Genomic DNA, 23,021 nt, shown 5'->3' on the forward strand with positions numbered 1-23,021 from the left:
TGCTAGGGATACCGCTTTATCTACTGCAGTGTGTGAAGGGGCAGTTCATTGAATTTTGAGGGATATCGATTTCAACCAATTAATGTAAATGTAAAGGCGGAGGCTGCTGTGTTATGCTAAAGGAACAAGTCTGATTGACGACTGGAAAATTAATGTGTTGACCTGGCAAGAAATGGTCTGCATGGCAAGCTATTGAAATTTATTTATGTAAGCCTCACTGGGTCATATCAGGCCAAGCCTGCGGCGCAAAGTAAAGGGGGTCAGTGGCAGTAATTGGAATGCAGTGATTGGCACAAGGGGTTGCTCCTGTTAACCCGAAGTCAGTGCTACTTTTGTCGTCCGTATTAATCTGTTGTATCTTTATGATTTTGCACATCCATGTGTTGCTAAATCATGCAACCTTAAATGGATATGAAACACATTTTTTTTCCCCCTCCCCGTGATTCAGATTTAGAACATGCCATTTTAAACAACTGTCTAATTTACTCCTATTAATGTTTCTTCATTCTCTTGGTATCTTTATTTAAAAAAGCAGGAATGTAAACTTAGGATCCGGCCCATTTTCGCCTTCCTGTAAAGACCCAGCCCCTTGTGAACAGTGACAGGAAGACACTGCACAAATAGTTAGAAAGCAAAGGTAAAACCTTTTAAATTGATGACTAATGCATATTGCAAAGCTTTAATTATCTCACAACAATTTTTAAAATGTATATGTGATGGTTTGTGATGAAAATGTTCATATAAATGACACCATCACATACAGATTTAACAAAGAATTGATTTGTCAGTTTAAAAAATGTATTCTTGAATAGTAAGTATTAACTCATTACAATATGCTGCTTTTAAAGTGAAGGTCCATTTTGATGAATTGGTGCCCGGTTTTTAATAAACCTATTAAAAACAAGGGCACTTTAATTCATCAAAATTGACATTTCACTGTTTTCTTCAAAAACTTACATTTTAATCCTGAATGCCGCTCCAGCAATTTTTTTTTTTTTTTTTTTTTTTTTTTTACCCCCCCCCCAAGCCGTCGGAATCGGAAGCCTCTGCAGACGTCAGAAATGACGAATCAGGCTTTCTCCAATCACAGCTTCCCCCCGGGGGGAATCTTGGCCTGATGCAACGCTGTGATTGGAGGAAGCCGGATTCGTCATTTTGGACCCGCAAAGACTGCTTGCGATGGGCGGAGGAAGTGCTCGAGCGGCTGCCAGGATTAAAAGGTAAATTTTTGAAGAAAACAGTGAAATGTCAATTTTGATGAATAAAAGTGCCCTTGTTTTTAATAGGTTTATTAAAAACCGGGCACTAATTCATCAAAATGGACCTTCACTTTAAAAAAAATAATCAAATAAAATCAGTTATTGATAGTGGACTCAGACCTTTGGATCCTACTGTATAACTACATATAAATATTTAAAAATAGAAAACAATACTTTTAATAAATGCTAGTATTGCCCTTTAATCAAAATCTCACTTGCTTAGTGGTTTACAATGTGCCTTTTAAAATAAAGCCTCACACTTTGTTAGGTTTTTATTGTCTCATAAGGAAAAGTACATTTATTTTGTTTTGAGCAGTGTCTGGCTTTGTTTATAAAGTTATGTAGAAAGTTCTGGAGTGAATAAAAGATATCTATCTTACCGGAAATGTAAAAGTATGTATGTATGTCTGTTTTTGCTGAATTTCTATGAGTAGATGTTTTGAGTTTAATATTACTTTGAGCTACATCAATACTATAATTGCGTTTGTGATGTCCGTCGCCTTCGGCAGTTGTGTACGCATCCTCAAAGGAATGTTGGCAGCGCGAGGCAGCCAACAGAATATTGGCTACGCGCACAGCCAAAAGAATAAACCTGGATGCAGAGAAGCTACATCCAGGTGGATTCCGAAAATGGCAGGGTGGTGAAAGAATCCATTTTTGGAATCCACCGGGATGCAGCGAAGGCAAACTGAGCATTACAAAAGAAAACTGCCCGCAATAAGTATGAAAAAAACACCTAACCACACGCAATAAGTATTAAAAAAAAAAATCTAAGCACCCACAACATAAGTATTTAAAAAAAAAAAAAAAAAAACTAACCGCCCGCACAAAGTGTTAAGAAAAAAAAACTACCTAATAAAATTGTTAACCCCTAAATCCGCAAACCCCAACATCGCAAACTACCTAATACATCTATTAACCCCTAAACTGTCAACTCCCCACAAGTTACGCATTAAACCTAATTTACCTATTAACTCCTACACCGCCAACCCCCACAACGCAAAAAACTACAATAAAAATAATTACTATAAAAAAATACAAAAAAAATGACATTACCTTAATCTAACATTACAAAAAATAATAAACACACTATCCAAAATAAAAAAATTAACCTAATCCCTGTGAAAATAAAAAAAGCCCCCCCAAATTAAACCCCCCCCCCAAATCCAGTGCTTTCCAAACTGTGTTGTGACACATTAGTGTGTCGGCGGCAGGTGTGTCCCTGGCTTCAGCACAAAATTTTTTAATTTTAAAATTCTTTCTTATAAAATAATTTTTTGGTTTCCGACTTTCCGCCTGCCTGCTACGCATATTGCATGGTTGACATGTGATTGATACCTAGTTGGTCACAGATCATCTTAACCTATTGGCGCAGCTTAGCGGGAACTGAAACTATTTCCATTGGCGGCACATTGGCTCCTGACTGCACGTGTAGTCTCCTCAATCGGCTTGTGACTGCATGTGTAGTCAGTGAATGGTACACCAGTGTGTTTGCAGTGCGGGCAATAGTCAGTCGGATTCACAGAGTTCTGAGGGCAGCAGTTTAAACTCTGAGCTGAAGTCATAAGTCAGTGGGGGTTTTTTTTGCTACAGCTAGCTCCCACTAGTGTATTACTTCTCCTGCTCTTGATATATGGATAGGAAGTGTCTTCTCATACATCCCATTAAAATAGTAAGTAACTATTGGTGTTATTAAACTTTTTTTTAAATCTTGCACATACATACTGTTACTTGTAAATACATTTCTTTATTATATAATTTATGTTTGTGTCAGTATCTCTTAAAACAAGTTAGTTTAACCTCCTGTTTGCTAGCACAACTGAATTACTGTGTTGCAAAATTATGTAGGTCTAAAAAGTGTGTCACCAGCATGAAAAGTTTGGAAAGCTCTGCCCTAATCTAATGCTAAACTATCAATATCCCTTAAAAGGGCCTTTTGTAGGGCATTGTCCTAAGTTGAACAGCTCTTTTACATTAAAAATAGGCAAAGTCCCCCCCAAAATAAAAAAAAAAAACAAACACTAATAAACCTTATCTACCCATGGTTTGTATGGGCATTGCCCTTTAAAGGGTATTTAGCTCTTTTTTCAAGTGCCCAAAAAAAACCTAAGTTAAAAAATATAATTTAAAAAAAAAAAAACTAACTAACTCTAAAGCCCCAAATAGATACTCACGGTTTCAGAAGTCCGGCGGAGGTCTTCTTCCAGGAGGGTCTATCTTCATCCACAGCGAAGGCGAGGTCCGAAGCAGTCTTCCCAGAAGTGGCAATCTTCGGTGGCAGTGATCAACGGCGGTGGCGCTTGTCGGCGGGGAGGTTCCTCTTCATGCGATTGTCCTCCACACACTAAAGAGAGAATTCAAGGTACCCCATATTTATTGGGATACCTTGAATTCCTATTGGCTGAAATTTTCAAAATCAGCCAATAGGATCAGAGGTACTGAAATCTTGTTGGCTGATTTGAACAGCCAATAGGATTTCAGTAGCTATCATTCTAATGGCTGTTTTTTTTGTTTTTTTTAAACAGGTTTTTTGGGGCACTTTGAAAAAGAGCTATGCCCATACAATTGCCCTTTTCAGGGCAATGGGTAGTTTTAGGTTTTTTTAGTGGTAGGTTTTTTATTTTGGGGGTGTGGTGGGTGGGGGGGTTTTACGGTTACGGGGACTTTGTTTATTTTTAATGTAAAAGAGCTGTTTAACTTAGGGAAATGCCCTACAAAAAGCCCTTTTAAGGGCTATTGACAGTTTAGCATTAGATTAGGTGTTTTTTTTTTTTTGGGGGGGGGGTCATTTTGGGGGGACTTTTTTATTTTTTATAGGCATTAGGTTTCATTTTTTTATTTTGGACTAGTTGGTAAGCCTGCTCAGTCTGTGTTCTGTGTTGTAAATTAAAAAAAAAATAGAACAAACACATTATCCAAAATAAAAAAATTAAACCTAATCCCTATGAAAATAAAAACACCCCCTAATCTAATGCTAAACTACCAATAGCCCTTAAAAGGGCTTTTTGTAGGGCATTGCCCTAAGTTAAACAGCTCTTTACAGTTACAAAAAATTAAAAGTAAAACGCACCAAACCCCCCCCCCAAAATAAAAAAACTAATACTAAAAAAAACCTTAGCTACCCATTGCCCTGAAAAGGGCATTTGTATGGGCATTGCCCTTAAAAGGGCATTTAGCTCTTTTAAGAAGTGCCCATCCCTAATCTAACTCCCCCCCCCCCCAAAAAAAACAAACAAAAAAAAACCCCTAAGTCTTACCCCCAGGTTGGTACTCACGGTTGCTGAAGTCTGGCGGAAAGGGTCCTCTTCTAGGCATTGAAGTCTTCTTCCAAGTGGCCGACATCTTCCAAGCGGGGACCTCTTCTTTCTTCATTCAGGACAGCGGAACTGAAGACCGGCGACCGCGGAGCCATGTAGCGTGGAGGATTCTCTTCCGATCGCCGCTGTACACTGAATAGTGAATTCAAGGTACGTGATTAAAGATGGCGTCCCTTGAATTCCTATTGGCTGATTTGATTCTTCAAATTCAAATCAGCCAATAGGATAAGAGTTTTTGGGAGAGAGGTTTTACAGGCTGTGGTGCCCTCAGATTAGGGTCCACCTTCTTGCCCTCCCGTTTTTTTTAAATTCAGTGTCCTCTGGAGCTTGGGTATATGTTCCCACAAGTTTAATGTATGTCACACAGACAAATGGCAACTCGCAAGAAGTCAAAGTAAAAACGGCATATCGTGTATCAAAAACACAAGATAACATCCTCTCAGCGTGTATGTCACCAGGACGGCTCCACAAAGAGATGCTGCTGTGTTCTTCCACCAACACCAGAACCAGGATGCTAATGAATCGATTGGACAGTCCGTTTCCAAGATGTGATATACAATACAGTCATACACTGAGAGGGTAATAAGCTGACACTTACATAAGTATTGGAACCAAACAAATAGACAGTCTGATTCAATTACAGATCCTCGGCACACAAACTGCAAAGTTCCTAGCTGCAGACCTGGAACTAGGGCGGCCTCACAGGATCGATTGGCTGATAAAGTGGGCGGGTCTCTACGCGTTTCGTCCCAGCTACGTAGGGACTTTCTCAAGAGTGATGAACTCGGATACTGCAATGCTCTTAAATGGAGGTGTGTAATAACACTCCCACAAATACCACCAATGAGGGGAGACTGTCAGAGACTAATAGTAGCGTCAGAGAATGGCATAATCCAAGTATCGTAACTTAACAAGTTATTTCATAAATCTTACATTATGCATTGTTGTAAAAACAAAGACGAATGCAGTGCAAACAGATATTGGACAAGTAAAATACAAATGGAAATTACATGATAATATACATGAAAAAATTACGATTATTCCATTAAAACTGATTTCTATTCTAAACAATAAATGAAATACTATCATAATACATATTATAAAAACTTGCAACCCTAACTATAAACTCCATAGAAAAGACACACTAATAAAAAACATATTAAATTAATAAATACATATAAATAGTTAAAACTTATCTTTTTCATAAATATTAATAATAACACCTTATACATATAACCTTACCCTCCTACCAGCCATTAAACCAAAGAAACCCAAAAAAAACCTACGAGGAGGAAGATCAAGAGGGATTAGAGGGGGATTCAAACAGAGAAAAAAGAAACAGAAAAAGATGGAGTTAGAACAGAGGGTTAAACTGATATTTAATTTATCTGATAAGAAGTTTGACAAACATGAGCTTGAATTACTGGCTAAAGGTATGAACTTTGTGCCCACTAGTGGCTCTAATTATTTCAATTTGTATATAGATTTGCAGAGATTCATTCGCAATCTTACGTTGAAAAGATACTTTTTCAAACAGACAGACCATTCACCCCTCTCCTCAGAAACTCTATTTAATAATGAGGACTTAGAAACTTTAGATGTTTTAGCCACCTTAAACGATAATACTGACTTAGAATTATTAGTTGCTATTTCTAAAAATCCTGATTGTTTAGACTTATCTTTATATGACGAGGATGAAGATTTTCCTATAAAACGTGATCTGAAGAGAAAATCCATCTTCTATCCTCAACATACACACTCAGAATATATAAACATTTTTAATAAATTTAGTATGTGAAGACTTACGGCTAGATTTAGAGTTTTGTCGGTAAGGACCCACGTAGCTAACGCCAGCTTTTTTCTGGCCGCACCATAAAAATAACTCTGGTATTGAGAGTCCACAGAATCGCTGCGTTAGGCTCCAAAAAAGGAGCGTAGAGCATTTTTAACGCAACTTCAACTCTCGATACCAGAGTTGTTTACGGACGCGGCCAGCCTCAAAAACGTGCTCGTGCACGATTCCCCCATAGAAAACAATGGGGCTGTTTGAGCTGTAAAAAAACTTAACACCTGCAAAAAAGCAGCGTTCAGCTCTTAATGCAGCCCCATTGTTTGCTATGCGGAAACACCTCCTACGTCTGCACCTAACACTCTAACATGTACCCCGAGTCTAAACACCCCTAACCTTACACTTATTAACCCCTAATCTGCCGCCCCCGCTATCGCTGACACCTGCATTTTATTTTTAACCCCTAATCTGCCGCTCCGTAAACCACCGCTACTTACATTATCCCTATGTACCCCTAATCTGCTGCCCCTAACACCGCCGACCCCTATATTATATTTATTAACCCCTAATCTGCCCCCCACAACGTCGCCTCCACCTGCCTACATTTATTAACCCCTAATCTGCCGAGCGGACCGCACCGCTACTATACTAAAGTTATTAACCCCTAATCCGCCTCACTAACACTATAATAAATAGTATTAACCCCTAATCTGCCCTCCCTAACATCGCCGACACCTAACTTCAATTATTAACCCCCAATCTGCCGACCGGAGCTCACCGCTATTCTAATAAATGTATTAACCCCTAAAGCTAAGTCTAACCCTAACACTAACACCCCCCTAAATTAAAAATAATTTTAATCTAACGAAATTAATTAACTCTTATTAAATAAATTATTCCTTTTTAAAGCTAAATACTTACCTGTAAAATAAACCCTAATATAGCTACAATATAAATTATAATTACATTGTAGCTATTTTAGGATTAATATTTATTTTACAGGCAACTTTGTAATTATTTTAACCAGGTACAATAGCTATTAAATAGTTAAGAACTATTTAATAGTTACCTAGTTAAAATAATTACCTGTAAAATAAATCCTAACCTAAGTTACAATTAAACCTAACACTATACTATCATTAAATTAAATAAAATACCTACAATTACCTACAATTAAACCTAACACTACACTATCAATAAATTAATTAAATACAATATCTACAATTATCTACAATTAAACCTAACACTACACTATCAATAAATTAATTAAATACAATTCCTACAAATAACTACAATGAAATAAACTAACTAAAGTACAAAAAATAAAAAAGAACTAAGTTACAAAAAATAAAAAAATATTTACAAACATAAGAAAAATATTACAACAATTTTAAACTAATTACACCTACTCTAAGCCCCCTAATAAAACAACAAAGCCCCCCAAAATAACAAAATGCCCTACCCTATTCTAAATTACTAAAGTTCAAAGCTCTTTTACCTTACCAGCCCTGAACAGGGCCCTTTGCGGGGCATGCCCCAAGAAGTTCAGCTCTTTTGCCTGTAAAAAAAAACATACAATACCCCCCCCCAACATTACAACCCACATACCCCTAATCTAACCCAAACCCCCCTTAAATAAACCTAACACTAAGCCCCTGAAGATCTTCCTACCTTATCTTCACCATACCAGGTTCACCGATCCGTCCTGAAGTGCTCCTCCGATGTCCTGATCCAAGCCCAAGCGGGGGGCTGAAGAGGTCCATGATCTGGCTGAAGTCTTCATCCAAGCGGGGCAGAAGAGGTCTTCCATCCGATTGAAGTCTTCATCCAGGCGGCATCTTCTATCGTCATCCATCCGGAGCGAAGCGGCAGCATCCTGAAGACCTCCGACGCGGAACATCCATCCTGCCCGACGACTGAACGACGAATGACGGCTCCTTTAAATGACGTCATCCAAGATGGCGTCCTTCGAATTCCGATTGGCTGATAGGATTCTATCAGCCAATCGGAATTAAGGTAGGAATATTCTGATTGGCTGATGGAATCAGCCAATCAGAATCAAGTTCAATCCGATTGGCTGATCCAATCAGATTGAGCTCGCATTCTATTGGCTGTTCCGATCAGCCAATCAGAATATTCCTACCTTAATTGAACTTCTTGGGGCATGCCCCGCAAAGGGCCCTGTTCAGGGCTGGTAAGGTAAAAGAGCTTTGAACTTTAGTAATTTAGAATAGGGTAGGGCATTTTGTTCTTTTGGGGGGCTTTGTTATTTTATTAGGGGGCTTAGAGTAGGTGTAATTAGTTTAAAATTGTTGTAATATTTTTCTTATGTTTGTAAATATTTTTTTATTTTTTGTAACTTAGTTCTTTTTTATTTTTTGTACTTTAGTTAGTTTATGTAATTGTAGTTATTTGTAGGAATTGTATTTAATTAATTTATTGATAGTGTAGTGTTAGGTTTAATTGTAACTTAGGTTAGGATTTATTTTACAGGTAATTTTGTAATTATTTTAACTAGGTAACTATTAAATAGTTCTTAACTATTTAATAGCTATTGTACCTGGTTAAAATAATTACAAAGTTGCCTGTAAAATAAATATTAATCCTAAAATAGCTACAATGTAATTATAATTTATATTGTAGCTATATTAGGGTTTATTTTACAGGTAAGTATTTAGCTTTAAATAGGAATAAGTTATTTAATAAGAGTTAATTTATTTCGTTAGATTTAAATTATATTTAATTTAGGGGGGTGTTAGTGTTAGGGTTAGACTTAGCTTTAGGGGTTTAAAAATTTATTAGAATAGCGGTGAGCTCCGGTCGGCAGATTAGGGGTTAATGTTTGAAGTTAGGTGTCTGCGATGTTAGGGAGGGCAGATTAGGGGTTAATACTATTTATTATAGGGTTAGTGAGGCGGATTAGGGGTTAATAACTTTATTATAGTAGCGGTGCTGTCCGCTCGGCAGATTAGGGGTTAATAAGTGTAGGCAGGTGGAGGCGACGTTGAGGGGGGCAGATTAGGGGTTAATAAATATAATATAGGTGTCGGCGGTGTTAGGGGCAGCAGATTAGGGGTACATAAGGATAACTTAAGTAGCGGCGCTTTGCGGTCGGCAGATTAGGGGTTAATAAGTGTAGGTAGTTGGCGGCGACGTTGTGGGGGGCAGATTAGGGGTTAATAAATATAATACAGGGGTCGGCGGTGTTAGGGGCAGCAGATTAGGGGTACATAAGTATAACGTAGGTGGCAGTCGGCAGATTAGGGGTTAAAAAATTTAATCGAGTGGCGGCGATGTGGGGGGACCTCAGTTTAAGGGTACATAAGTAGTTTATGGGTGTTAGTGTACTTTAGAGTACAGTAGTTAAGAGCTTTATGAACAGGCGTTAGCCCAAAAAGCTCTTAACTACTGGCTTTTTTCTGCGGCTCGAGTTTTGTCGTTGGATTTCTAACGCTCATTTCAGACACGACTCTAAATACCGGAGTTAGAAAGATCCCATTGAAAAGATAGGATACGCAATTGACGTAAGGGGATCTGCGGTATGGAAAAGTCGCGGCTGAAAAGTGAGCGTTAGACCCTTTTTTGAGTGACTCCAAATACCGGAGTTAGCCTAAAACCAGCGTTAGGAGCCTCTAATGCTGGTTTTCACGGCTACTGCCAAACTCCAAATCTAGGCCTTAGACTATAAAAACCCATTGTCTCGCCTTTCACATATAAGAGACAATTTGTCTAAAGAGGAGAGATCTGCTTTGAAAAATTTAAGTGAATGTACTGATGTTATTTTTCGGTCAGCGGAGAAAGGGGGAGGGATTGTGGTCCAAAATAGGAGGGACTACTTGAAGGAAGCGGACAGATTATTATCCAATTCAACTACTTATCATAAATTAACCTTTAATCCTATGGATAAATATAGAAAGGAATTATTTGAATTCTTATCAGCAGCGGAATTGAATGGTATTTTAAATATTAACGAATATAATTATCTTTATGAAGTGGCACCAAAAATATCTTGCTTTTACCATCTACCTAAGTTGCGCAAGGATTCATATAACCCTCCAGGTAGACCAATTGCCTCTGGGATAGGCTCACTATGTGACAATTTGTTTAAATATATAGACTTCTTTTTACAACCCGTTGTCATATCCACGAGGGCCTATCTCAGAGATACAATTGATGTCATTAATAAATTTGAAGGTTTTGCGTGGGAACAGACATATACTTGGATTACTTGTGACGTATCTTCATTGTATACGAGTATCCCTCACACAAAAGGAGTCTCTGCAATTAAAGACATATTAGGCAAAAACAAATTTGCAGAAAAACAAATAGAATTTATAGTTGATGGGATTTTTTTCATTTTGAGCCATAACTATTTTCTATTTGAGGGTAACTACTACCGACAACATCAGGGTACCGCAATGGGGACCATATTTGCCCCATCATATGCGAATTTATATATGTCCCATTTCGAGGAGAGCCTGATTTGGAATAACAATCCTTTCCATCTTAATGTCATCAAATATCATCGCTATATTAATGACATCATTATGATTTGGCAAGGCTCTGAGAGTATTATTTCAGATTTTTTGGAATATATGAATGACAATAGATATAATCTTAAATTCACTATGGAGAAGGCTTCTAAATCTATAGCCTTTTTAGATTTGACCTTGTATCATGACGAACTTACTAGTGGCTGTCAAAAACTTTCGGAAACCCACGGACAGAAATAGTCTTCTGAATGTTAGAAGTGGTCACCTAGACAGTGGAAACAAAATATCCCCCTAGGCCAGTTTCAAAGAATCAGGCGCAATTGTACAAAGAGACGATTTTAATAAAGAGTCTGACATCCTCATGGACAAATTTAAAGAGAGAGGTTATAACATTAAGCTTTTAGAAGAAAGCAAGAAAAGAGTGGACATGATGGACAGAACTTCCCTTATAAATAATACCCACAATCATAATAATAATTTTCAAAAAGATAGAAAAAATTGTCCTAAATTCGTCACACAGTACAACAATCAACATTTTAATATCCAAAATATTTTAAAGAAACATTGGAAGGTTCTCAAACTTGATCCTGTACTTAATCATATTTTAGGAGACAAACCCAATGTTATCTTTAAGAAGAACAAAGATATTAAGAATTATATTGCCCCAACGAAGTCAAGAAATATAAACAAGAATTTTGGATCAATCAGTAATTGGTGTGGGGGGAAAAATGGCCTATATCCTTGTAAAACATCCGATTGTGTATTATGCCCTCTGATAGATTTTAATACTACCCACTTTTTAAATTTTAATGGAACTAAAAAATATCTGTGTAAAGATAAGTGCACTTGCTACACAACATATGTGGTTTATCAACTGGTCTGCAAATGTGGGTTAATCTACATCGGGCGCACAAAGCGAAAAATTAAGTATAGGATAAGGGAGCATGTGAAAAATATAGAATCAGGTTTTGATAATCATAGTGTTTCTCGTCACTTTAAGACTCACCATGACCAAAACCCTTCCGACCTTACTGTTAAAATTGTAGAATGGGTTAAACCTTGTGTGTGGGACACTAATAGATTATTGAGACTCAGAAGGAGAGAAACATTCTGGATTAGGACTCTCAATTGTTTGGAACCCAACGGGTTAAACATAGAGATTGATCTTCAAGTCTTTCTATAGTTGTTTTTGCAATAAATTATCAGATTTTTTTTAATTAAAAAATAAATAAAAATTTAATCAATTTTATTGTCAATGATATGAATTTAGTTAATAGAGATTTCCCCCTTTCATCAATTATATGTATAAGGTGTTATTAATATTTATGAACAAGATAAGTTTTAACTATTTATATGTATTTATTAATTTAATATGTTTTTTATTAGTTAGTGTGTCTTTTCTATGGAGTTTATAGTTAGGGTTGCAAGTTTTTATAATATGTATTATGATAGTATTTCATTTATTGTGTAGAATCAGTTTTAATGGAATAATCGTAATTTTTTCATGTATATTATCATGTAATTTCCATTTGTATTTTACTTGTCCAATATCTGTTTGCACTGCATTTATCTTTGTTTTTACAACAATGCATAATGTAAGATTTATGAAATAACTTGTTAAGTTACGATACTTGGATTATGCCATTCTCTGACGCTACTAATAGTCTCTGACAGTCTCCCCTCATTGGTGGTATTTGTGGGAGTGTTATTACACACCTCCATTTAAGAGCATTGCAGTATCCGAGTTCATCACTCTTGAGAAAGTCCCTATGTAGCTGGGACGAAACGCGTAGAGACCCGCCCACTTTATCAGCCAATCGATCCTGTGAGGCCGCCCTAGTTCCGGGTCTGCTGCTAGGAACTTTGTGGTTTGTGTGCCGAGGATCTGTAATTGAATCAGACTGTCTATTTGTTTGGTTCCAATACTTATGCAAGTGTCAGCTTATTACCCTCTCAGTGTATGACTGTATTATATATCACATCTTGGAAACGGACTGTCCAATCAATTCATTACCAGCCTGGTTCTGGTGTTGGTGGAAGAACACAGCAGCATCTCTTGGTGGAGCCGTCCTGGTGACATACACGCTGAGGGGATAAGTTATCTTGTGTTTTTGATACACGATATGCCGTTTTTACTTTGACTTCTTGTGAGTTGCCATTTGTCTGTGTGACATACATTAAACTTTTTTATACCCTGCAATTTGAGTCTGCGCTCCTCTCCTCTGTTTTTTAGATTTTCTACTTACAATCAAGGTCTGTGGATTCACCTGTCTAAGAGGAGCAGCCGGATTCTGGTGCATTCTTTTCCTTTTGCACATATTGGACTTGAATGTTTATGTATTTTTAATAGTTGCATACAATTTACTATTTGAGTGCATTTTTTATACTATATATTTGTTTCGAATATATATATATATATATATATATATATATATATATATATATATATATATATATATATATATATAAATGAAGCCGTGGACTCTCCTCCCCTTTAGATGGAAAATATAAATTATGCTTACCTAATAATTTTATTTCCATCGTGGGGAGGAGAGTTCATGGCTCCCGCCCTTTGCTCCGGTGGGCGGACCTAAAATGACTATTATTCTTCTGGCACCATTTATACCCTGATATTTCTCCTACTGTTCCTTGTTCCCTCCGCAGAATGACTGGGGGATGAGGGAAGTGGGGGAGGGAATTTAAGCCTTTGGCTGGGGTGTCTCTGCCTCCTCCTGGTGGCTGGGTTCTTAATTCCCACAAGTAATGAATGAAGCCATGGACTCTCTTCCCCCACGATGGAAATGAAATTATCAGGTAAGCATAATTTATATTATTTATTTTTTTTGCACTTAATTATAGCACACAAATTCATGTCGGCTCTGTTAAATCCAAACAGGATCTGTATAAACACTAATGTGAAGTGTGCTGCAAAATCCAAACAAGCAGTACACTGTCATGATCTAAGGAAATTCTGAAAAATCTAAGAAGAAAAAAAAGTTGATTTGCCTGGAAAGGGTTACAAAGCCATTTGTAAGTCTCTTCACTCCAGCAAACAACAATTCTCTAATTATCGCAAATGTTTTGTTGGGGCAATTACTTTTTCTCAAAGGTCCAGTTGGTTTTTGGATAACTCCCCCCCCCTCCTTTAATTTAATATTAAACTTTGTATGTTACAATTTTGCATTACACTTTCATTATTTTGCTCCCATTTCCTGTGGTTTTAAAGGGACAGTAAACAGTTTATTTCTCTTGTAAGGTGTATCCAGTCCACGGGTTCATCCTTTACTTGTGGGATATTCTCCTTCCTAACAGGAAGTGGCAAAGAGAGCACACAGCAGAGCTGTCCATATAGCTCCCCCTCTAGCTCCACCCCCCAGTCATTCTCTTTGCTGGCTCTAAGCAATAGGATCCCTCTCGGAAGGGTAAAGTGAATGTGGTGTTAGAATTGTAGTTTTGTTTTCTACAAGCAAAAGTTTGTTATTTTAAATGGTACCGGTGTGTACTATTTACTCTCTAGCAGAAAAGTGATGAAGATTTCTGCAGGGAGGAAGATGATTTTAGCATGTTGTAACTAAAATCCACTGCTGTTCCCACAAAGGACTGAGGAGTACAAGAAAACTTCAATTGGGGGGGAACGGTTTGCAGGTTAGGCTGCAATAAGGTATGTTCAGTCATTTATTTCTAGACAAGACTGTGATAATGCTACAAAAGACTGATAGATCCCTATGAGGGAAGGGTAAGCTTTATTCAGAGACTAAGTATGGAATTGCAAGCTTACATAACAGGGCTAATTTATGCTGGTTGACACTATTTAATGGCAAACGGTTTTTACTGATAAATATCGTTTTTTGAGACACTTTGAATGTTCCTTTGGGTTGCTTTCAGGGGTTGTTACCCACATGGCTATTATTAAAACTCTTAGGAGTGTTTCTTTAGGCCTCACAGCACCAGAGTAAGGTGGGAGGGGCTTAATTTCGCGCCTCAGATGCGCAGTTATACTGACTAGATCTTCAGGCTGTTTCACATGGAGGGTCCTGCTGTAGTTTGAGGGCCTATAAGAAGCTTTTTTCCCCACAAATCTGGTTCCTAAGGGCAGGTAGGGCCACAGCAGAGCTGTGGCAAGGTGCTGAAGTTGTTTTAACCGGTTGTTAGCTTACTATTGATCCGGTTTGGGCATTAAGGGGTTAATCGTTTTTGTTGCTAGTTGTGCAATCTTACCAATGCTTTAGGTACATACTGTGAAAATTTCGAAAAGTTTGCTGCATTTTTCACTGTTTTGGAAAATTGTGTGCATTTTTTATCTCTTAACCCCTTAACGACCGAGGACGTGCAGGGTACGTCCTCAAAAAAAAAGGCAGTTAACGCCTGAGGACGTACCCTGCACGTCCTCGGTGTGGAAAGCAGCTGGAAGCGATCCTGCCCGCTTCCAGCTGCTTTCCGGTTATTGCAGTGATGCCTCGATATGGAGGCATCCTGCAATAACTCTAGATGGCCATCCGATGCAGAGAGAGCCACTCTGTGGCCCTCTCTGCACCGGACATCGATGGCCGGTATCGTTGGTGGGTGGGAGCCGACTTGGGAGGCGGGTGGGCGGCCATCGATGGGCCGGGTAATGTAGAGGGGGGCGGGATCGGGGGCAGGGCCGATACGGGCGCGGCGGGCGGGCGCGTGCACGGGGCGGGAGCAGGTGGGAACGCTACACTACAGAAAATAGAACTGTGTATAAAAGTTTGAGAAAGGGGTATTTTAATTTGAAAAAATATATAAATCGAAGGTATCTAGGAGGGGGTGGTGGTTTGGTCTTTGGTGGGGCAGGGAGCTACACTACAGAAAAGAGGAAAAATTAAAAAATCAGCAATTTTATTCTAAACTGGGTACTGGCAGACAGCTGTCAGTACCCAAGATGGCGGCCATTAAGACAGAAGGGGAGAGTTAGAGAGCTGTTTGGTGGGGGATCAGTCAGGTTGGGGGCTAAAGGGGGGTCCTACAGAGCAGCATATGTAAATATGCCTTTTCTTTTTTTAAAAAAAGCCCAAATATAGCTTTTATTTTAGTACTGGCAGTTTCTGCCAGTACTTAAGATGGCGGGGACAATTGTGGGGTAGGGGAGGGAAGAGAGCTGTTTGGGAGGGATCAGGGGGTCTGATGTTTCAGGTGGGAGGCTAAGCTCTACACTAAAGCTAAAATTAACCCTACAAGCTACCTAATTAACCCCTTCACTGCTAGCCATAATACGTGTGATGCGCATTTAGCGGCCTAAGTACCAAAAAGCAACGCCAAAGCCATATGTGTCTGCTTTTTCTGAACAAAGGGGATCACAGAGAAAAATTTACAACCATTTATGTAATAATTGCACAAGCTGTTTGTAAATAATTTCAGTGAGAAACAAAAAGTTTGTGAAAAAGGGAACTTTTTTTTTATTTGATCGCATTTGGCGGTGAAAGGGTGGCATGAAATATACCAAAATGGGCCTAGATCAATACTTTGGGATGTCTGCTACAATAGACTAAAGCTAAAATTGACCCTACAAGCTCCCTACAAGCTCCCTAATTAACCCCTGCACTGCTGGGCATAATACACGTGTGGTGCGCAGCGGCATTTAGCGGCCTTCTAATTACCAAAAAGCAATGCCAAAGCCATATATGTCTGCTATTTCTGAACAAAGGGGATCCCAGAGAAAAATTTACAACCATTTATGCAATAATTGCATAAGCTGTTTGTAAATAATTTCAGTGAGAAACCGAAAGTTTGTGAAAAAGTGAACGATTTTTTGTATTTGATCGCATTTGGCGGTGAAATGGTGGCATGAAATATACCAAAATTGGCCTAGATCAATACTTTGGGATGTCTTCTAAAAAAAAATATATACATGTCAAGGCATATTCAGGGATTCCTTAAAGATATCAGTGTCCCAATGTAACTAGCGCTAATCTTGAATAAAATGGTTTGGAAATAGCAAAGTGCTACTTGTATTTATGGCCCTATAACTTGCAAAGAACATGTAAACATTGGGTATTTCTAAACTCAGGACAAAATTTAGAAAATATTTAGCATGGGTGTTTTTTGGTGGTTGTAGATGTGTAACAGATTTTGGGGGTCAAAGTTAGAAAAAGTGTGTTTTTTCCATTTTTTTCTCATATTTTATAATTTTTTTTATAATAAATTATAAGATATGATGAAAATAATGGTATCTTTGGAAAGTCCATTTAATGGCGAGAAAAACGGTATATAATATGTGTGGGTACAGTAAATGAGCAAGAGGAAAATTACAGCTAAACACAAACACAGCAAAAATGTAAAAATAGCCTTGGTCCCAAAAGGACCGAAAATGGAAAAGTGCTGTGGTCATTAAGGGGTTAAAGGCACAGTAACGTTTTTTGCAAAGTGTGTTTTTACTTGATTAAAGTGATTTCTAAGTCTGTTTGTCTTACTACTAGTCTGTTAAACATGTCTGACACCAAGGAAAATCCTTGTTCAATGTATTTAGAAGCCATGGTGGAACCCCCTCTCAGAATGTGTCCCACTTGTACTGATATGTCTATACACTTTAAAGAACATATTGTTGCACTTAAAAATGTGGCCCAAGATGATTCTCAGACAGAAGGTAATGAGGTTAGCCCGTTAACCTCTCCCCAAGTGTCACAACCTGTTACGCCCGCTCAAGCAACGCCTAGCACCTCTAGCGCGTCTAACTCTTTTACCTTACAAGACTTAGCGGCAGTTATGGATAATACCCTCTCAGTGTTTTTATCTAAACTGCCCGTGTTACCTGCAAAGCGTGATAGCTCTGTTTTAAGAACAGATTATGAGCATTCTGACGCTTTAGTAGCCGTATCCGATATACACTCACAACGCTCTGAAATGGGGGCGAGGGATGTGCTGTCTGAAGGAGAAATTTCCGATTTGGGAAAGGTTGCTCCTCAGACAGACTCAGATACGTTGGCTTTTAAATTTAAACTACAACACCTCAGCTTATTGCTCAGGGAGGTATTAGTTACTCTGGATGACTGCGACCCTATAGTGGTTCCAGAGAAATTGTGTAAAATGGACAAGTACCTAGAAGTTCCTGTTTACACTGATGTGTTCCCGGTCCCTAAGAGGATTGCGGATATCGTTACTAGGGAGTGGGATAAACCAGGTATTCCCTTCGTTCCCCCTCCTGTTTTTAAGAAAATGTTCCCCAAATCTAACCCCATGCGGGACTCGTGGCAGACGGTCCCTAAGGTGGAGGGGGCTGTTTCTTCACTTGCTAAATGCACAACCATACCAATTGAAGACAGTTGTGCTTTTAAAGACCCTATGGATAAAAAATTAGAGGGTTTACTTAAGAAAATTTTTGTTCAACAAGGTTTTCTTCTCCAACCTATTGCGTGCATTGTTCCTGTAACTACTGCAGCTGCTTTCTGGTTCGAGGCGCTGGAAGATGCGCTCCAGACGGAGACCTCATATGAGGACATTATGGACAGAATTAAGGCTCTTAAGCTGGCTAATTCTTTTATCACAGACACCGCTTTCCAACTGGCTAAGTTAGCAGCAAAGAATTCAGGTTTCGCCATTTTGGCTCGCAGGGCGCTATGGCTAAAGTCCTGGTCGGCCGATGTGTCGTCAAAATCCAAACTATTGAACATCCCTTTCAAGGGAAAGACCCTTTTCGGGCCTGAATTGAAAGAGATTAGATCAGAAATCACTGGGGGAAAAGGCCATGCTCTCCCTCAGGACAAGTCCTTTAAGACAAAGAACAAACAAAATAATTTTCGTTCCTTTCGGGATTTCAGGAGCGGTCTTGCTTCATCCTCCCCTGCTACAAAGCAAGAGGGTAACACTTCACAACCCAGAGCAGCCTGGAAACCTTACCAGGGCTGGAACAAGGGTAAACAGGCTAAGAAGCCTGCAGCTGCCTCCAAGACAGCATGAATGGGTAGCCCCCGATCCGGGACCGGATCTAGTAGGGGGCAGACTCTCTCTCTCTTCGCTCAGGCCTGGGCAAGAGACGTACACGAACCTTGGGCCTTAGAGATTGTATCCCAGGGATATCTTCTAGAATTCAAGGACTCCCCTCCAAGGGGAAGGTTCCACATTTCTCGTCTGTCTTCAGACCAGACAAAGAAAGAGGCGTTGTTACGCTGTGTAGAAGACCTACATACAATAGGAGTGATCCACCCAGTTCCAATTGTGGAACAAGGGCTGGGTTTTTACTCTAACCTGTTTGTGGTTCCCAAAAAAGAAGGAACTTTCAGACCAATCCTGGATCTCAAAATTCTAAACAAATTCCTCAGAGTCCCATCATTCAAGATGGAGACCATTCGGACAATCTTACCAACGATCCAGGAGGGTCAATATATTACTACCGTGGATCTTAATTCAGGAGTCGACTTTCCAAAGAGCCAAGTCTCACACGGAAATTGTATTGACCTTTCTCACGGGTCTCACGGGTGGATGGTGAACATCAAAAAGAGTTCTCTCTCCCCCCCTCACAAGAGTTTCCTTCCTGGGAACTCTATTAGATTCGGTAGAAATGAAAATATTTCTGACGGAGGTCAGAAAGTTAAAACTCTTAACCACTTGCCGAGTTCTTGATTCCATTCCTCGGCCATCTGTAGCTCAGTGCATGGAGACAATTGGACTAATGGTAGCAGCAATGGACATAGTCCCTTTTGCTCGGATACACCTCAGACCACTGCAACTATGCATGCTCAAACAGTGGAATGGGGATTATGCAGATTTGTCTCCTCAAATACAGTTGGACCAGGGGACCAGAGATTCTCTTCTCTGGTGGTTGTCTCAGGATCACCTTGTCGTGAGTGAGCTCGTCTCAGGTGCAGTAATAAAGAGGTCCAGACCAGATATTTATCAAACAAGGGCTCACCTCAGGAGAGGTAATCTTTATTACACTGTTGCAACAGTGTCCCAGAACAAAACACAGCAACGCAAGACTAACACATTTTCATATACATGCATTTTTATACTATTACAGTAACTTACAAAGCAGAGAGCTAATTGGCTGATAATGATTGGCCAATAAATCTCACATGATTAGTGGTTACTAGGAAAGGAAGAAAAAAAACAGGTCCTCTATGTTAAAATTTGGGAGATATGTTTTCTTGGAATGTGACCAGAGGCTAGCTGGCTAATTGGATTGAGAAGTTGATACTGTACAGAGAAGCCTTGGATTTTACCTTGAGTTTCAGATATTTAGAAAACTTTGTATGGGAGAAGCCATAACTTTAATATGTACTGATATATACTTTTTATGCTAAAAGTAAGTTGTTAAAGAGACATCACTTATTAGGTCAGGAGTGAATTGCTGGAAAATACAGAAGTAATATATCTGCAGTTTCAGAGAAGAGTTCAGTAAAAGAAAAGGAAAAGTTTGGTTAAACATATAAAATAATGAAAATAGAATAAGCAGCTCATAACATTCCCCCCTTTGATCGCAAACGTCAAAGTGCTTCGATCACAAAAACTTAATGTGACTCATGGCGGTTTGACAATTACAATCACAATGCTATTAGTACATGGGTGCTCGCGTCCAAGATGGTTCACAGGACTACAAGAGGGTAAGCAAAAACAAGGTAGGAGTGAGGTTATTAGGTAGTAGGCAATTCCGCTATTACCGGACGCTAGTCGCCATCGGGTGGAGTAGACAACTACCTAAACATTCCTATGCTGTAAATGTGTGTGTGGCATGACATATGTGTGTGGCGTGACATAGTGCAGAAACATCCCCTCCCAGATTTATTAACAACAATTAACAATCCCCATCATTCTTGCAGAGTTGATGGCGAATAGTGGGTTGTCAGGCAGTATCATGGCATGTTTGGGAGGGGAAGGAATTCTGCACCTGTGAAGGAAATATAGAGAGTGTAAGTATAAGGTAATGCAATATGAAATCAAAATAAAACAATACAGAAAGACAATGAAGAAATAGAAACCACCAGGGAGGGAAAAAGGAGTGGGTTATGGGTATACAGGCTACGACCGGGGTGGCCATCAAGGTAGATGATGGTCCATGGTCTCTCCGTGGCCAGTTTCCCAATGTAGGAAAGTTCTAGACGATCCCAGGGACGTAGTGCATCCTGCATAGGGATAAGACAGGGAATTTTAGGACACAGCTGGTGGGTAGACAATAACATTGTAAGATCAAGAGGTCAAAAGAGACATAGAGTAGGAGAGAAGTAGGTGAACTCAGAAGAAATCAGGGTCAAGAGAGATCTCAACATGGTGGGGAGATTCAAAACAGATAGAGGGAAACAAGTATTTGGGAGAAGAATGAGACACAGTGAAAACATTCTTGCATGTAGAGATTAGACCAGGTACACATTGTATACAGCAACACATCAGGATAAGGCATACTATAATAACAATGCCATACAGAAAAAGGGAGTGTAACCATCCCAAATTAGGTAGCCAATCAAAGAGATGGTTAAAAATACCTCCAAGGCCAAATTTGTCATCAATCACATCTTGGACATCCTGGGATAGGGACCTAATAACTGTGAGATGGTGACTCAAATTAAGTGATTGATCAGTAACATAGGTACAACATTCTTTGCTCACAAGACTACACCCCCCTCCCCTCCCTGGGATGCCAGGAGGTAATCAAGGGCCATCCTATTCTGCAATGCTAGTTGTCTAAGCTGCTTCAACTCTTGGGCCATACTCTGAACAACTCCTGCACTCTCATTCATGAAGGTCTGTAGTATCACAGATAACATGATGATGTCCTGATGATTCAGGTAGACACCAACGGCCGGGAGGATAGCTCGACCAGTTGAATCTCCAGCATACTGTTGGACAAGGGGGGGGCAGCAAGCTTTCAGATTCACGTTTATTGCGAATTGGGCCCAAGGGCAGCGTGGGGACAACACGGATGGCTGGGGTTACCACACCCAGGAAGCAGATGGCTGTAGAGTTACCAGGGAGGACTGACACCGCTGTCTGTCCACATATAAATACAACCCAGGGGGTGGTCTGCTAAGGAAAGATTGTACAAGGGATGGGGAAACAAAAGTACAATTGGGGCCCTGGAGGAAACAAAAAAAATGCAGTGAGATTATGATTCACAGTCAGGATCATTCCAGAGAAATTTACCAGCTGGAAATGAGTGCCATTACTGGAGATTACATACTCACATAGGGAGGCACCCAACCGCACCGTACCTTGGCCAATTTCCCTGCAGATAGTACCATATGAGGTGCCTCCCAAAGAGATAAAATTACCTGATGGGTTGAACAATGGTGTACCTGGAGGAATAAAAGTAGACAAATCAAAGGTAAACAAATCAACATTAATACCCATAAGAGGAATACCCCTCTTATGATGAGTGGGAATGCGAGCACAAATATAACAATTGCCCTCTGTGTGATTGGCTATAGTTTGGAGTAGAACAACGTGTGAGTTTAGTCCCCATTCACCTAAAGAATAGTTCTCTGTGGACAATTGGGCATTAGGTAAATTATCATTATGGGGGAAAGAATTGTGGGGGTAAATAGGGGTTGTGGCAATTGCAGTTACAGGGGAACGTCAAGCAAGAAGGGGTGACTTTCATTTCTCAGCTACCCACTTCATAATTTTCAAACCACATTCACTAGTGGGGCTATGCAAATAGACTGGATAACAAACCCCTTAGGGCCTTTAAATATGAACTTTGAGTATAATTACTTGTTGAGTGCAGCTAGTAGTAGGAGGAAAAACTGCCACAGATACAAGGTTACCAGAACAAGAGTATTTAGTAAAGGGGTTAGGACAAACACACTGACGAGAAGACACATATTGGGAAATAGAGTAAGAGAGCATGGTCAAAAGTGTGACACAAAACAAAGGAGACATATTGAGGGAATGTTCTTGTAGGAAAGGCCTCGACCCATCCAGTAAGTTGGTCCACTATCACAAGTAAATGTTTGAAACCCCTACAGGGAGGTATGTCAGAAAAGTCAATTTGCAAACATTCAAAAGTTTCAAATGCCCATGGGCATCCGCCTGGTGGGCCTTTAGGTTCCCCCCTTGGATTGAATTGAGCATGTCTCACAATTCAATACAACCCATTTTGCAGCTTGATGGGGGGGGGCAAAGATGTGTGGTACCTCAGTGTGTTTGGTTATGAAGAAAGGATAGCATAAGAGAGAGGTGTGGTTGAGGTAGAGCAGGGCATCCATCTGGAGTG

Source organism: Bombina bombina, chromosome 8 (assembly GCF_027579735.1).
Source record: "Bombina bombina isolate aBomBom1 chromosome 8, aBomBom1.pri, whole genome shotgun sequence".
NCBI lineage: Eukaryota > Metazoa > Chordata > Amphibia > Anura > Bombinatoridae > Bombina > Bombina bombina.